Source organism: Nomascus leucogenys, chromosome 17, assembly GCF_006542625.1.
Source record: "Nomascus leucogenys isolate Asia chromosome 17, Asia_NLE_v1, whole genome shotgun sequence".
Taxonomy (NCBI): domain Eukaryota; kingdom Metazoa; phylum Chordata; class Mammalia; order Primates; family Hylobatidae; genus Nomascus; species Nomascus leucogenys.
Genome location: NC_044397.1, coordinates 6376582 through 6391386, shown reverse-complemented (window position 1 = coordinate 6391386; position 14805 = coordinate 6376582). Strand labels below are relative to the sequence as shown.

Sequence of the window (14805 nt, the reverse complement as noted above, 5' to 3'; positions counted from 1 at the left end):
CAAGATGCCAAGAACCTGGACACCCCTACCGTTAACATATTTTGGCGAGCCAGCCAGCAGAAAGAGGTAAGCCCAAAGTTTGGGATTCATTTTTCTCCCTTTCCTTTCTGCTCAATTACAGGGGCGCTCTCGCGCTTCTCTCTCTCTGCCTCTCTCTCTCTCTCTCCTCCTTCCTTTCCAACTTGGGACCCTTGGTGGGCAGCGCCTAAACATGGAAGCAACTGCAGGTTTTTTTCTTTTTGTTTTTTTTGAGACAGAGTCTCACTCTGTCGCCAGGCTGGAGTGCCGGAGTGCCGTGGCTCAATCTCAGCTCACTGCAACCTCTGCCTCCCAGATTCAAGCAATTCTCCTGCCTCAGCCTCCTGAGTAGCTGGGATTACAGGTGCGCGTCACCACGCATGGCTAATTTTTGTATTTTTAGAAGAGGCAGGGTTTCACCATGTTGGTCAGGCTGGTCTCAAACTCTTGACCTCGTGATCCACCCGCCTCGGCCTCCCAAAGTGCTGGGATGACAGGTGTGAGCCACCGCACCCGGCCTGCAACTGCAGGTTTCTGGTCATAGCCAGTGAAACTAGGGGTTTCCATGTGGAGAAACCTAACTGCCACTGCCCGGTTCGCTTAAGGAATCTGGGTCTTATTTTTTTTCCTCTTTCTTTTTCAGTCTTAGAGCGGCTATTTCCTAGCAGCACCTTGGAAATTGAGGCCAATTGGCTGGGGTCAGTCCCCAGTATTGCCTTAAGGCCTAGGAACAAATGGGAATAATCGCCCTGCCCTGAAGGGGTAAGGACTTTTTTTTTTTTTTTTAAACATTTCCTCACTTGGTACCTGAATCCTACCTGCAGTGCAGCTCCGAGCAAACTCGCACTTGTTTCAGAGGATTTAAACCTTCTTTTCTTATGCTAAATTCTTCCCTTATCAAACTCTACTGGCTATGGAACAAAAGGGCCCACCCGCATCCAGCTCTTACTACACTTAGTTCATAGCAGGTTCTGGAGGGAACGCAAGCAAAGTGACACCAGTGCCCATCTAAGTAACACCAGAGATGTCTGGAGCTCTAAGATTGGACCCCCCAGTGGGACGCTCTGTTGGTCCTGCTCCTTGGGACCTCAAACTCGCAAAAGGGGATGCCCTTGGCCGGGGTTTTGAGGTCTAGTATTAAACCCTCCTGGGCTGGGTGCAGTGGCTCACACCTGTCATCCCAGCACTTTGGGAGGCCGACGAGGCGAGACAAAAAAAAAAAAAAAAAAAAATGGCGGGCCGCCGACCGCACGGGGGGGCGGGGATCACGAGGTCAGGAGATCGAGACCATCCTGGCTAACAGGTGAACCCGCTCTACTAAAAAAAAAAGGGGGGGGGGGGGGGGGGGGGGGGGGGGGGGGGGGGGGGTGAGCGAGACCCACTGCTCACTGACAGGCAATCCTTCAAAAAAAAAAAAAAAAAAAAATACAAAAATTAGCCAGTGTGGTGGCACACACCTGTAGTCCCACCTACTCAGGAGGCTGAGGCAGGAGAATCGCTTCAACCCGGAAGGCAGAGGTTGCAATGAGCCGAGATTGCGCCACTGCACTCCAGCCTGACAGAGCTAGACTCCATCTCAAAAACAAACAAAAAAAACACTCTCCTTAGAATTTTCTCACAGTTGCTATGCTGCTTGGCCCCCAAATTGTTTAGAATCTGAAGTTTACTGTCTAATGGGAAAGTGGGATGCCATTGCATGCATCCAGGCTTTTGTGCTACTGTTCTTTCTTCTTTTTTTTGAGACGGAGTCTCGCTCTGTCACCCAGGCTAGAGTGCAGTGGCGCGATCTCGGCTCACTGCAAGCTCCACCTCCTGGGTTCACGCCATTCTCCTGCCTCAGCCTCCCGAGTAGCTGGGACTACAGGCGCTCGCCACCACACACGGCTAATTTTTTCGTATTTTTAGTAGAGATGGGGTTTCACAATGTTAGCCAGGATGGTCTCGATCTCCTGACCTCGTGATCCGCCCACCTCGGCCTCCCAAAGTGCTGGGATTACAGGCGTGAGCCATGGCGCCCGGTCTGTGCTACTGTTCTGAGCAGGGGGCCTGGTTAACGGTTGATGCTCTCCTTTGGTACTGTTTGTCCCCAGTGCTCCTTGGAGCCTGGGGAGGTTTAGCCTTTAAAAATCAAACTGTCCAGAACTTTGGGAAGCCAAGACAGGTGGATCACGTGGTCAGGAGTTCAAGATCAGCCTGGCCAAGATGCTAAAACCCTGTCTCTACTAAAAATACAAAAATTAGCCAGGCATGATGGCACGTGCCCACAATCCCAGCTACTTGGGAGGCTGAGCCAGGAGAATTGCTTGAACCTGGGTGGCAGAGGCAGAGGTTGCAGTGAGCTAAGATTGTGCCACTGCACTCCAGCCTGGGCAACAGAGCAAGACTCCATCTCAAAACAAAAATCAATCAATCAAACTACTTTGGCCAGGCACGGTGGCTCACACCTGTAATCCCAACACTTTGGGAGGCTGAGGCAGGAGGACCACCTGAGGTCGAGAGTTCAAGACTAGCCTGACCAACACGGAGAAACCCCATCTCTACTAAAAATACAAAATTAGCCGGGCATGGTGGTGCATGCCTGTAATCCCAGCTATTTGAGAGGCTGAGGCAGGAGAATCACTTGAATCTGGGAGGCAGAGGTTGCGATGAACCAAGATTGCGCCATTGCACTCCAGCCTGGGCAACGAGAGAAACTCTGTCTCAAAAAATAAATAAATATAAACATAAATAAAACTGCCATGGAGACTGCTTTATCCAAAATTTTGGTTCACAGCCTTCCTTGGATTATCCACTAGGGCAAAGTAAAACCTTCAAGCTTGTACTGACATCTCATGGCTAACGTTCCAGGTCATCGTTTATGTGTGTATATACATGTCTAGATGTATTTACTTATATGTACACTTACTGCTATATGTTGTGTCTACCAAATTGACATAAGTAAAAGAGGGCTCAGCCAGGCGCAGTGGCTCACGCCTGTAATCCCAGTACTTTGGGAGGCTGAGGTGGATCACGAGCTAGGGAATTCGAGACCAGCCTGACCAACATGGCGAAACCCTGTCTCTACTAAAAATACAAAAATTAGCCGGGCGTGGTGGTGGGCGCCTGTAATCCCAACTACTCGGGAGACTGAGGCAGGAGAATTGCTTGAACTCAGGAGGTGGAGGTTGCAGTGAGCCGAGGTCGCGCCACTGCACTCCAGCCTGGGCGACGGAGCAAGACTCTTGTCTCAAAAAAAAAAAAAAAAAAAAAAAAAGGGGCTTAAGTAATTAAGTAAATACATCTAAGCAATTTTCAAGTCCACTTAAGTATAACTTTACTAGGCCGGGCACAGTGGCTCACGCTTGTAATCCCAGCACTTTGGGAGGCCGAGGCGGGCGGATCACGAGGTCAGGAGACCACAGTGAAACCCCGTCTCTACTAAAAATACAAAAAATTAGCCGGGCGTGGTGGCGGGCACCTGTAGTCCCAGCTACTCGGAGAGGCTGAGACAGGAGAATGGCGTGAACCCGGGAGGCGGAGCTTGCAGTGAGCCGAGATTGCGCCACTGCACTCCAGCCTGGGCGACAGAGCGAGACTCCGTTTCAAAAAAAAAAAAAAAAGTATAACTTTACTAAACTAGCCAGCTTTAAAATTATTGGGGGAATAAAAATAAAAAGGCCTTCAGATCTGTCAGCATAGGTTTTGTCTAAATTTTATGTTTGTCTTTGCTAGATATTTTAAAATGTCAGTGTTAATTCAAGCTGAGAGCTTGGGGAGAGCCTGCCTCCACTGAGATAAATGCGTATCTGATTGTTTCCTTTGGAGACACTAATCAGAAACTCAAAAGAACACAACCGTTTGTCTCCCACCTGTGATCTGAAAGCCCCCAAGCCTCTTCCAGTTGTCCAATCTTTCTGGACCAAAACAATGTTTGTTTTACATATGGTTTAGTTTTTGTTTTTTTCAGATGGAGTCTCCCTCTGTCGCCCAGGCTGGAATGAGTGGTGCCATCTCAGCTCACTGCAACCTCCGCCTCCTGGGTTCAAGTTGTTAGAAATGCTTGTTCCCTGGAGGCTGGGCATGGTGGCTCACGCCTGTAATCCCAGCACTTTGGGAGGCCGAGGTAGGCAGATCACCTAAGGTCGGGAGTTCGAGACCAGCCTGACCAACATGGAGAAACCCCGTCTCTACTAAAAATGCAAAAAATTAGCTGGGCATAGTGGCACGTCTGTAATCCTAGCTACTCAGGAGGCTGAGGCAGGAGAATCGCTTGAACCTGCGAGGGGGAAGTTGCGGTGAACCGAGATCACACCATTGCACTCCGGCCTGGGCAACAAGAATGAAACTGCATCTCAAAAAAAAAAAAAATTGGCCAGGCACAGTGGCTCACGCCTGTAATCCCAACACTTTGGGAGGCCGAGGCGGACAGATCATGAGGTCAGGGGATTGAGACCATCCTAGCTAACACGGTGAAACTCCGTCTCTACTAAAAATACAAAAAAAAAAAAAAATTTAGCTGGATGTGGTGGCACGCGCCTGTTATCCCAGCTACTCAGGAGGCTGAGGCAGGAGAATGGTGTGAACCCAGGAGGCGGAGCTTGCACTGAGCTGAGATCGTGCCACTGCACTCCAGCCTGGGTGACAGAGCGAGACTTCATCTCAAAAAGTAAATAATTAATTAAAAAAAAATAAAGGCCGGGCATGGTGGCTCACGCTTGTAATCCCAGCACTTTGGGAGGCCGAGACGGGCGGATCACGAGGTCAGGAGATCGAGACCATGGTGAAACCCCGTCTCTACCAAAAATACAAAAAAATTAGCCGGACGTGGTGGCAGGCGCCTGTAGTCCCAGCTACTCGGAGAGGCTGAGGCAGGAGAATGCGTGAACCCAGGAGGCGGAGCTTGCAGTGAGCCAAGACTGCGCCACTGCACTCCAACCTGGGTGACAGAGCGAGACTCCATCTCAAAAAAATAAATAAATAAATAAATAAATAAATAAATAAATAAGAAATGCTTGTTCCCTGGTGCTGTAAAGAAATAGCACTTGAACATAAATTCAATTTCCTCAGCAAGGCCATTTTTACTTTCTGCAGAAAGGGTACCCTCGCCAGCAGTTTTGCCATGAGAGTACACTGAACAAATTTATAACCTGACGCGTCCACCCTACTGCTGTGTCCGGTTTCCACTGGCTGGAACGGGACATCACATTTTGTATTTTTCCCGATTGGCTAGCAACTTAGAACTTTTAAAAGAGGCAAAGGCAGAGGAGAACAAAGGAAGGAGGAAGTAACTTGTGGAATGCTGAGAAAGGTAAAAACACCTTCAAATAAGGATGAGGAACAGGCTATCACCTAATGTTTGCTTGGACCAGTATAAGCATGCCAGGGCAAATATTTAGGCTAAACTGTGGGAGCTAAGAACATAAAGTACATTGATTTCTTTATTATGGCTAGCAGATATTTAACAATGTTACCACAGGTCTTTGAATAAATTTTGCTTCTAAGAGAAGTTACTATTTATTCCTAATTAGATGGGGAGGAAAGTCTTTGAAGAGGAACCTCTACTTTTTATAATAGCGATTCTCCTACCTCAGCCTCCCGAGTATACAGGTGCTCGTCACCACACCCGGCTAATTTTTATATTTTTAGTAGAGACGGGGTTTCACCATGTTGGCCAAGGTGTTATCTAACTCCTGACCTCAGGTGATCCGCCCGCCTCAGCCTCCCAAAGTGCTGGGAGCACAGGCATGAGCCACCGTGCCTGGCCGAGGATGGCATCTTTGATGTGAATAAGCTTTTCCCAAATTCACAGATTAAGACTTCTACTGTCATAAAACTCTTATCTTTGAATATTTGTTCTTGCTTGTGCCTCTATGAACAATAAAAGTGGAAAAGGCATCTGTTATGTGCACTAATGGGATGTACTTTTATTTGTGAAGTAGTTTGCAGCCAACCTTATACATGGATAACTTTATACTTTAACAGATAAAAAATGAAGGCCCAGTGCAGGTAAAAAACTTTAATGGGGCTGGGCACGGTGCTCACGCCTGTAATCCCAGCACTTTGGGAGGTCGAGGCAGGCGGATCACCTGAAGTCAGGAGGTTGAGACCAGCCTAGCCAATGTGGTGAAACCTCGTCTCTACTAAAAAATATATACATAAAAATTAGCTGGGCATGGTGTTGGCACCTGTAATCCCAGCTACTTGGGAGGCTGAGGCATGAGAATCGCTTGAACCCAGGAGGGAGAGGTTGCAGTGAGCCAAGATGGTGCCATTGCACTCCAGCCTGGGCAACAAGAGCGAAACTTAGTCTCAAAAAAAAAAAAAAAGTATCCCTCATGATGGGTTCTGTAGCAAATTCTACTGTAAAGGCTACAGTTATACAATAGACTTTTAATTCTCTTGTGAAAGTTATGATACCATTGGCTAAACAGAGAAGTATCTGTGCAGCTGCTGGCACTTGTGGCCTATGGAGAAATACATCACATGAAGATTATAGAAATTTAGTGGTAGGGGATTAACAAAGAGACTGCTTAGCCAAGTGAGTAAACTTTTTTTTTTTTGAGAAGGAATTTTGCTCTTGTTGCCCAGGCTGGAGTGCAATGGCACGATCTCAGCTCACTGCAACCTCTGCCTCCCGGGTTCAAGCAATTCTCCTGCCTCAGCCTCCCGAGCAGCTGGGACTACAGGCATGCACCACCACGCCTGGCTAATTTTGTATTTTTAGTAGAGATGGGGTTTCTCCATGTTGCTCAGGCTGGTCTCAAACTCCCAACCTCAGGTGATCTGCCCGCCTCGGCCTCCCAAAGTGCTGGGATTACAGACGTGAGCCACCAGGCCTGGCCATGAGTAAACTCTATCTAGCTCATTCTTTGATCTATGTGATTTTAGGTGGTTTGGTTTATGGGGAACCTGGGTAAGGAGCATACTCCAAACTCTTGGTATCATCCTCCCAACAGTCATAATAGTAGTCTCCCTGGTGCGCTGTATTCTCTCAAAGGTTTTAAATGCTTGCGTGCAGCTATCTCTGGAATGTCAAATGGTCTCTCTTCAACTGGAATAACAGGAGCTAAAAAAATGTGCAACCATAAGGACACCGTAAGCTATAAATGATGTGCTGAGATAGGAAACCCAAAATGATGGTAACTGAGAGTGGCGCTAAGGCCCTAAGGCTTGGTCACACTCTCACTTAAATGACAGCCTAACCAAAAAGGGGGAATTTTTTAAACAAAATTATGGGAGGCCACTGTTTTGGACTAGGCTCATGCACTAGGCCTCAACAAACCAAACCAAAATGGAGTCGCTCATGCTAGGACTTTAAGGAAACACATAGATTCTAAAACAGACCAGGTTTTGTTTTTTTCTCCCGCAAATCTCTATGACAAACCTTTCTTTTTTTTTTTTCTGAGACGGAGTCTCACTCCCTCGCCCCCAGACTGGAGTGCAGTGGCTCAATCTCAGCTCACTGCAACCTCCACCTCCCAGGTTCAAGCAATTCTCCTGCCTCAGCCTCCTGAGTAGCTAGGATTACAGGCTTGCGCCACCCCACCCGGCTAATTTTTTTCTATTTAGTAGAGACAGGGTTTCACTATGTTGGCCAGGCTCATCTGGAACTCCTGACCTCGTGATCCGCCCGCCTCGGCCTCCCAAAGTGCTGGGATTACAGGCGTAAGCCACTGCGCCTGGTCGATATAACAAACATTTCTAACAGCATAGGTATCCACCCCCTGCAGTTCCCATTAAATGTTTTAACCAAATTCATTTCTTCTTGCCTAGAGACCATCAAGCTTCAGCTATCATGCAACAAAGGTTCCAGCCAGTTCCAGGTGATGACACCACCCCTGGCCATCAAAAAGCTACCCTGCCTCCACTAGACAGAGCAGGGTGAGAGTTCCATGATCCCTAATAGGTGGGGACCATCCCCCAAGCCAGCATGAAGCAGTTACAGAAAAAAGACCATCTGTCCCTCTGCCTCCCATAAAGATTTATGGGGATCACATCTCAGGGGGCAGATGAGGCAGCAAAATAGGGTCTGGAGGCAGGTAACATAAGGCCAATTCACACTTCAGCTATAACAGGAAATATCCTCTCCTTAGGGCATAATAACTTTGCAATTTTAACTTTACTTCATCTTCTTCATTTACATAGGGCATTCCCCAAGTAGAGGGTATTTAAACTCACAAAAATTTTGTTAACAGGGCCTTTGAGCCCCTATGCTCATTCTCGCTCCCAGGCTGTGGAGTGTACTTTCATTGTCTTTTTTTTTTTTTTGAGATGGAGTCTCGCTCTGTCGCCCAGGCTGGAGTGCAGTGGCACAATCTTGGCTCACTGCAACCTCCACCTCCTGGGTTCACACCATTCTCCTGCCTCAGCCTCCAGAGTAGCTGGGACTACAGGTGCCCACCACCACGCCTGGCTAATTTTTTTGTATTTTTAGTAGAGATGGGGTTTCACCATGTTAGCCAAGATGGTCTCAATCTCCTGACCTCGTGATCTGCCTGCCTCAGCCTCCCAAAGTGCTGGGATTACAGGCATGAGCCACTGCACCCAGTTCATTTTCAATAAAACCCTTCATTCCTTCCTTGATTTTTTTGTGCATTTTGTCCAAGTGTTTGTTCAAGATGCCAAGAACATGGACACCCTCCACCGTTAACACACGGACAAATTCCAGGGCCGGGAATGGGGGTGCTTGTTGTCCTTGCTATTCTTTCTTTTTTTTTTTTTGAGATGGAGTTTCGCTCTTGTTGCCCAGGCTGGAGTGCAATGACACGATCTTGGCACACTGTGAACTCCACCTCCTGGGTTCAAGCGATTCTCCTGCCTCAGCCTCCCGAGTAGCTGGGATTACAGGCATGCACCACCATGCCCGGCTAATTTTTTTTGTATCTGTAGGATCAGAGTGAGCCCAAGGTCTCACCATGTTGGTCAGGCTGGTCTCAAACTCCCGACCTCAGGTGATCTGCCCACCTCGGCCTCCCACAGTGCTGGGATTACAGGCGTGAGCCACCACACTCGGCCTTGTCCTTGCTATTCTATGGCTCACCATCACATCATAAATTCATTGTTTGGTTTGGTTAGTGTATGTTCACCAGAGGAGACAATTTCCCCTCCCAGATTTCTCTCCCAAAGATAAGACCCTGGATAGAAGTAGATTCAGGTAGATGGCCACCCGACCTCTCCGTACCCTGACCATCTCTGTTCTGGCGTCAGAAAGTGAATTGGGGAATTTAGAACAAAGGAGCCTCCTCTCCACAAACCCTTTTATTGTCTATAGAATCTCAGAGCTGGAAGAACCCTAAAGATGTGTAATCATTCTTAACTGTTTATTTTTAGCACACAGACTGCCTCAAATGGGGCTGTCCATACCCAAGTAATGAAAACTTGGGCTCACTCTGATCCTACAGATGCATCTTTGGCAACAGGTTTAGAAAGCCTGGATTGGGGCCGGGCATGGTGGCTCATGCCTGTAATCCCAGTATTTTGGGAGGCTGAGGCAGACGGATCACCTGAGGTCAGGAGTTTGAGACCAGCCTGGCCAACACGGTGAAACATCATCTCTACTAAAAAATACAAAAATTGGCTGGGCGTGGTAGCAGGCACCTGTAATCCTAGCTACTCAGAAGGCTAAGGCAGGGAGATTTGCTTGAATCTGGGAAGCAGAGGTTGCAGTGAGCTGAGATCGTGCCACTGCACTCCAGCCTAGGTGACAGAGTGAGACTCTGTCTAAAAAAAAGCCTGAACTGGAGAATTGTAAGTAAATCCACTCTTTATTTTACAAAATATTCTGGGGAAAATTTACTCCACTACCCTTGGATTTTTTTTTTTTTTTTTTTAAATCTCCTGTTAATTATCATGTCTGGGCGTGGTGGCTCATACCTGTAATCCCAGCACTTTGGGAGGCCGAGGGGGGCAGATCACTTGAGGTCAGGAGTTCCAGACCACCCTGGCCAACATGGCAAAGCCCTGTCTCTACTAAAACTACAAAAAAATTAGCTGGGCATGGTGGCACGCGCCTGTAGTCCCAGCTACTTGGGAGGGTGAGGCACAAGAATCGCTTGAACTGAGGCGGCAGAGGTTGCAGTGAGCAGAGATCAAGCCACTGCACTGCAGCCTGGGCGACAGAGTGGGATTCTGTCAAGTGATTCTCCTGCCTCAGCCTCCTAAGTAGCTGGGATTACAGGCATGCGCCAACACACTCAGCTAATTTTTTTTGTATTTTCAGTAGAGGTGGCATTTCACCATATTGGCCAGGCTGGTCTCGAACTCCTGACCTCGTGATCCACCTGCCTCGCTTCCCAAAGTGCTGGGATTACAGGCTTGAGCCACCTTGCCCGGCCTTAAAAGTGCATTCTTGGTTGGGAGAGGTGGCTCACACCTGTAATCCCAGCACTTTTGGGGGCTGAGGTGGGTGCATCACTTGAGGTCAGGAGTTGGGAGACCAGCCTGGCCAACATGGTGAAACCCTGTCTCTACTGAAAAGACAAAAATTAGCTGGGCGTGGTGGCAGGCGCCTGTAATCCCAACTACTTGGGAGGCTGAGGCAGGAGAATCGCTTGAACCCAGGAGGAAGAGGTTGCAGTGAGCCAAGATTGTGCCATTGTACTCCAGCCTGGATGACTGAGGGAGACTCTGCCTCAAAAAAAAAAAGAAAAAGAAAAAGAAAAAAAGTCTGGAGAATGAAGACTGATATTAAATTGGAATAATAACCAAGATGATACGGGAATAATTTCTTTGTCACTGTCTACAAATAGATTGGCTATATATACAATATTTGAAATGTTAAGTGGCTTATGGCAGTTTATTATTTTTCCCTTTATTATTACTTTCTTTTCCATTTGCTTTGTGTGGGAAAGGAATGCTGAAGGGGGTAGTAGGGTCACTCCTTTTTAAAATTTAGTTGTTTTTTTTTTTAAACAGGGTCTTGCTTTGTCGCCTAGGCTGGAACACAGTGGTGTGATCATAGCTCACTGCAGCCTCGAACTTGCAGGCTCAAGCGATCTTCCCACCTCAGCCTCCTGAGTAGCTGCCATTACGGGGGTGCACCACCATGCCTGGCTAATTTTTTTTTTTTTTGGGGGTTATGTCTGTGTCACCCAAGCTTGTCTCAAACTCCTGGGCTCAAGCAATCCTCTTGCCTCGGCCTCCCAAAGTGCTGGGATTACAGGCATAAACCATCTCACCTGGCACGTTTGAACTCTTCTTTACATATTATTCGTTGATATTTCATTAGGTAGAATATTGTATCTAATTATATCTATTATATCTTAATTATTGCCAAAATGTACCAAATAATTGCAATCCTTCATCTACAAATTGTCCATGTCCTGCCCACTAAAATATATTAAAACTGCTTTTTATTTTACTTAATTCATCTCCGTAAGTTTTATTTTTGTAAAGACAGTCTCACTTTGTTATCCAGGCTGGTCTCAAACTCCTGGGCTCAAGCAATCCACCTGCCTCGGTTTCCCAAAGTACTGGGATTACAGGCATGACCACCATGCCCGGCCATCTCTCTGTAAATTTTAGATGCCCTGGGCCATGAAAAAGATCACAGAATATAAATCAATTTACTGTTTGACTTCATTGAAAATAAGAATAGGTCCAGCCTGGCCAACATGGTGAAATCCTGTCTCTACTAAAAATACAAAAATTAGCCGGGTGTGGTGGTGCACACCTGTAATCAGCTACTCGGGAAGCTGAGACAGGAGAATCACTTGAACCTGGGAGGTGGAGGCTGCAGTGAGCCAAGATCACGCCACTGCACTTCCCTGGGCAACAGAGTGAGACTCCATCTCAAAAAAAAAAAAAAAAAAAAAAAAAAAAGAAAAGAAGAACAGGTGATATTTTAAATGTGGGACACATTATTTGGAATTGGCTGAAAAGACTAAATTCTTCATTCCCAAATGTGTGACATGTTTGCAAAAAGACTTCATCTTGGGAATGTGGCTGTAACTGGACAAACTCCAAGTTCTATTTGAGGACACATTAAAATCCTGCAATTGTGAATTATGTAGATACAATAACTGCAAATGGGAGACATCCTGGTTGTTTTGGTGTTTTTTATTTTTATTTGCTTTTTAGAGATGAGGGTCTCACTGTGTTGCTCAGGCTGGACTGGAACTCCTGGGCTCAAGTGATCCTCTCAAGTCACTTCCCAAGTAGCTGGGACTACAGGTGTGCACTGCACATGGCTTGTTTTTGTTTTGATTCAGAACAGGTAGAAATTCATTTTTCCAGTGATGACTGCCAAATTCCAAACTCTAGTCCAAGCCATTGCATAAAACTCTTCTCTGCTAATTGGATCTACCCCAGACTGAACACTGAAACACTTGAGGAGTGGTGCTAGCAGATCCACCCACCCACTTGGATCTCCTAGCAGAATTATCAAAGCAGATCCTTTTTTGGACTTTTAAGAAAGTCCTGTTAGTTAAGTGTGAAATAGGTCTCTATATCAGTGGGTCGTTAACACTAATAATGGTGGCGACATTACTATTAAGTTTAGTGTTATCAGTGAGTACTCCACTGATGTGTAAGAAGAGAGGTTCTCCCAAAAAGCCCTGAATTCACCACTACACACTCTATGCAGGTAACAAAACGATACTTGTGCCCTATACATTTATACAAATAGAAAACTTAAAAAAAAAAGGTTCACCATTTCACACTTTATTAAAAGCAGGGTTTTGGCTGGGCGCAGTGGCTCAAGTCTGTAATCCTAGCACTTTGGGAGGCCAAGGCGGGCTGATCACGAGGTCAGGAGATCGAGACCATCCTGGCTAACACAGTGAAACTCCGTCTCTACTAAAAATACAAAAAATTAGCCGGGAGTGGTGGCGGGCGCCTGTAGTCCCAGCTACTCAGGAGGCTGAGGCAGGAGAATGGTGTGAACCCAGGAGGCGGAGCTTGCAGTGAGCCAAGATCGCACCACTGCACTCCAGCCTGGGCGACGGAGCGAGACTCCGTCTCAAAAAAAAAAAAAAAAGCAGGGTTCTGTTTCTTTTGTTTTTTGAGACAGGGTCTCAAAAAACAGGCTGGAGTGCAGTGGTGTGATCACAGATGCTCACTGCAGCCTCGATCTCCCAGGCTCAAGTGATCCTCCCACCTCAGCCTCCTGAGTAGCTGGGATCACACATGGCTAATTTTTTTTTTTTTTTCAGTACAGATGAGGTCTCACTATGCTGCCCAGGCTGGTCCCAAACTGCTGGGAATACAGGTGTGAGCTACTGTACCTGGCTGTTAAAAGCAGTTTTAGCCAGGCACAGTGACTCACGCCTGTAAACCCAGCACTTTGGGGGGCTGAGGCGGGTGGATCACGAAGTCAGGAGTTCGAGACCAGCCTGGCCAATACGATGAAACCCCGTCTCTACTAAAAAATACAAAAATTAGCCAGGCGTGGTGGTGCGTGCCTGTAGGTCTCAGCTACTTGGGAGGTGGAGGTTGCAGATAGCCTAGATCGTGCCACTACACTCCAGCCTAAGAGACAGAGTGAGACTCCATCTCAAAAGGAAAAAAAAAAAAAGGCGGTTTTAAGGAGTGCTAACCTCCAGTAAGATCTCTTCAGTACACACAGATCTGTTCACTGAGCTATTACTATTCAACATAAATATGATATGCTATTTCAGGCCCTGATAACAGGCTAAGCATTGCTTATTGAAACAGGTGACGTAGCACACGCCATTACATCTAAAACACCAAGACTGGGTTGGTGAGTCCAGGTTACCCTTGAACAACTTGGGGGTTAGAGGCCCTGACTCCCCACACAGTTGAAAATCCATGTGTAACTTTTTTTTTTTTTTTTGAGACAGGGTCTTGCTCTGTTAACCAGGCTGGGCTGCAATGGCATGATCTCAGCTCACTGAAACCTCCGCCTCCTGTGCTCAAGTGATCCTCCCATCTCAGCCTCCCAAGCAGCTGACACCACAGGAATGCACCACCGTGCCTGGCTAATTTTTCTATTTTTTTGTAGAGATGGGGTTTCGCCATGTTGCCCAGGCTGGTCTCAAACTCCTGAGTTCAAGCAATCTGCCTGCCTCAGCCTTTCAAAATGCTGGGACTACAGGCGTGACCCACTGTGCCTGGCCCCCATGTATAACTTCTGACTCCCTAAAAACTCGATTACTAATAACCTACTACAGACCAGAACCCTTACCTATAACATAAAGTTGATAATACATATCTTTTTTTTGAGAGACAGACCAAGTCTCACTGTTGCCCAGGCTGGAGTGCAGTGGTGTGATCTCGGCTTACTGCAGCCCCTGCCTCCCGGGTTCAAGCAATTCTTCTGCCTCAGCCTCCTGAGTAGCTGGGATTACAGGTATGCACCAGCACATAGGCTAATTTTTGTATTTTTAGTAGAGACGGGGTTTCACCATGTTGGCCAGGCTAGTCTTGAACTCCTGACCTCAGGTGATCTGTCCGCCTCAGCTTCCCAAAGTGCTGGGATTACAGGGGTGAGCTACCATGCCAGGCCAATAACACGTACCTTGTATGCGTATTATATAGTGTAATCTTACATTAAAGCTATAGAGGCCGGGCGCGGTGGCTCGTCTGTAATCCCAGCACTTCAGGAGGCCGAGGCGGGCGGATCACAAGGTCAGGAGATCGAGACCATCCTGGCTAACATGGTGAAACCTGTCTCTACTAAAAATACAAAAAATTAGCTGGGCGTGGTGGCAGGCGCCTATAGTCTCAGCTACTCGGGAGGCTGAGGCAGGAGAATGGCGTGAACCTGGGAGGCGGAGCTTGCAGTGAGCCGAGAACGTGCCACTGCACTCCAGCCTGGGAGACAGAGCAAGACTCCATCTCAAAAAAAAA

The 14805-nt window shown here is 47.2% G+C and overlaps 1 protein-coding gene across 6 annotated transcripts in view; it reads right to left on the bottom strand.

The window, feature by feature from the left end:
• GNMT (glycine N-methyltransferase) overlaps positions 1 to 14805 on the bottom strand; it is a 29331-nt gene that overhangs the window by 7580 nt on the left and 6946 nt on the right. The window lies entirely within an intron of this gene.